The sequence below is a fragment of the Nicotiana attenuata genome, chromosome 7 (assembly GCF_001879085.1).
Source record: "Nicotiana attenuata strain UT chromosome 7, NIATTr2, whole genome shotgun sequence".
NCBI classification, from domain to species: Eukaryota; Viridiplantae; Streptophyta; class Magnoliopsida; order Solanales; family Solanaceae; genus Nicotiana; species Nicotiana attenuata.
Genome location: NC_031995.1, coordinates 20,293,022 through 20,295,910, shown reverse-complemented (window position 1 = coordinate 20,295,910; position 2,889 = coordinate 20,293,022).

Sequence of the window (2,889 nt, the reverse complement as noted above, 5' to 3'; positions counted from 1 at the left end):
GGCTCAAAATATAAGAAATGACCGACTGGCTTGTTACAATAGGAGGAGTTGGGGTCTTGAGAGAGGGGAGAAGAGCTCAAATAGGCTAAGTGAAATGAGGAAAAAATACCACCAAAATGAACATTTTAAAGTCTGGTTTGGGCGCTGGGGGAGGCACCACGTGCTGGCCTAGACGCTGGTCAAAAAATGACTTACGGTTTGGCCTTTACAAAAGGCATCACGCGCTGGCTTATGCACTGAATTTTTCTGCCAGACAACCTTCAGTAAAAATATCATAACGTCTTGTAGGAATGTCCAAATGATGCAATATTTGAAAAGTTAGAAACTAGACTTAAAGATTTTTCATTTGATATGTAGATCACCAAATTAAAAAAATTATACTTTGGTAGTTGTGCTCGTTTGAAATTAGGTGATATACAAGCCTATTTGAAATTTTAGTCTGTCACATAGCTTCCAACTTAGCTTGTTTATTGGGATTTCCTTAGACCCTAAACCAAATAAAATACACCTCTTACATTTATTATCATACCCATATAAGTCGTTTCTAGTCCATAGTCTCTTGTGGGAGGCAAAGCAATAGTTAAGGAACTCGTGAGCGCACTTTAGAGTCTTAAATCATTAGGAAATTTTATGGGGTTTTACATTCTTTCCCACTTGGGAAAATTCGTCCTCGAATGTTGGATCGTAGAATTTTTTATCCTTAGAGTGAGTACTCAGGTTTTCTTGCCACTTATTCCCCTTGTTTAGGTCCTCAAACCTTAATAGACTTCCCAATAACCTCGCAGGTCCTCGCTAAGTGTAGTGTCATCCTCCTTACCTCTAAACCATCATCTTAGTCATTCATAGATTACCCCCCAAGCCTTAGTGCTTCAAAATTTGACTAACTGCCCAAAATTTTCAAAACTTTCGATAGAGTTTCTTTTGCTTCTAGGCCTATCCATATGCCAGCGAGCCAAAAAAAATAATAAAAGAAAAATATTCCTCAAGCCATACATGGCACCACCATTTCCAACAATACTAAAATATCTCAATACATGATGAAACTCCCAACTAGGGTCTTCATTAGCATTAAACTCATTAATTACCTCAGTATAGATATTATTTGCATGGTATGTAACTCAACACAATAGAATATATCATATTGGGAAAAATATAACCCTTGTTGCCATCTCTGAACATTCATACTCAATAATTTATATAAAACATGAATTTTAAATTTCTAGAATCACAGGAAAATTACCTATGCATGCCTTTGAACCTCTACTGTGAGAAATAAAATAGACAGTAGATAAATAAGGATTGGACTCCATGTGCTGTGAGTCAAAATAATATGACGGCTCACCATGAGGTCACCAATAACACACTCCAACTCAGCTCAAAGAGTACCACAATCCCAGCCATAGAACCTACACAAAAATATGCAAAAGCGTAGTATGAGTACACCACAGTCGTACCTAGTAAGTATCAAGTCTAACCTCGAAGAAATAGTAGAGAGGCTAGATGCATCTGAATACTTACAACACACAAATAATAATAAGCTTGGAGCTAGAAAAGTAAATATCCTCATGATCAACATGTATCGAGATATAAATAATCGAAAGACCTAAAGCATGAGTTTCCAATACAACAGATAATCATAACGCTGGTCAGGTATGGCAAGTAAGGCTGGCATGCTTCAATCAACGGAGTCGAGGCTCCCAACTAGCATGTATACATGGCATCAAACAGTTAGCATTTAAATGAATGTCTCTAAATGAATCAAAAATATGAATGCATGCTCAAACCTGTACAAGATCCGTGTACACCGATACAAGATCCATGTATACCGATATAAAATTTATGTATCACAATAACCCAATACAAAATTCATGCACCAACCCGGTAAAAAATCCATGTACCAACCACGCTCATTATGCCCAAAGTAAAATGGGTATTTACCTGGTTCCGGAAGGACAGTACCAAATTCAAGTGCAAAGAAGAGCTTCATAGCATCACATATAGTCAGATATCCGCTCATCATGTCTTGTGCCATAACTGTATTTCAACCGCATGGCCTTGACTTTCGTGCCTCAATATCAGTACAAATCCAGTACCAAATGTGATATATTTGCATATGCCCAAGAATTAATAGATAAAAGATGTACAAGGACTTAGTAATAATTATGCGGATATGTGGTCATGAAATCTCTATGTGACTAGGGATAATTTAAGCAATTCAACATAACCTGGATAAGTTCCCATGCCTTTGTAAATAATCATAATTCTAGGAATGATTTCTAATATGAATAAGAGAGCAAACGTAGTTATATAAGCCAAACAAATTATGAATATAATGAGCACATAGTCAAAACAAGGCATACAATATTCAATTTCTACTCCCGTCATAATATAAACTCGAAAAGTGCACATACGCTCTCCACCACGTATATACACCACCCCTAATACCTTAAATATGTAGCAATCAAGTCAAATCCTAGGGGTTTCCCTCTAAACAAGGTTAGCCAAGAGACTTACCACATCCCGAACTAGCTCCAACCACAAATCATGCCAAAACCTCGCTCTAGCCCTCCAATCACATAAATCCAAGCCAAACATCATTCAAGGAAGTCGAATAATGCTATAGAAAATGATCCTAATCCAAAAGGCTGCGATGTTTGAAGAATTCCCAAAAAGTCAACCCGGGCTCGCGTGTTGAAATCCGAAACCAATACCAAAATTCTATGACCCATAACCTGTCGAGTCCAAATATATAATTAGTTTTCGAATTCGAGTCCAAATCGATGGTCAAAACCCCAAAATACTCTTTTAAAGTGTAGACAAAGATACCAAATTTCCTATCAAAATTTTATATTTTAGGTGTAGAAAATCATGCACATCCTTGGAATATAA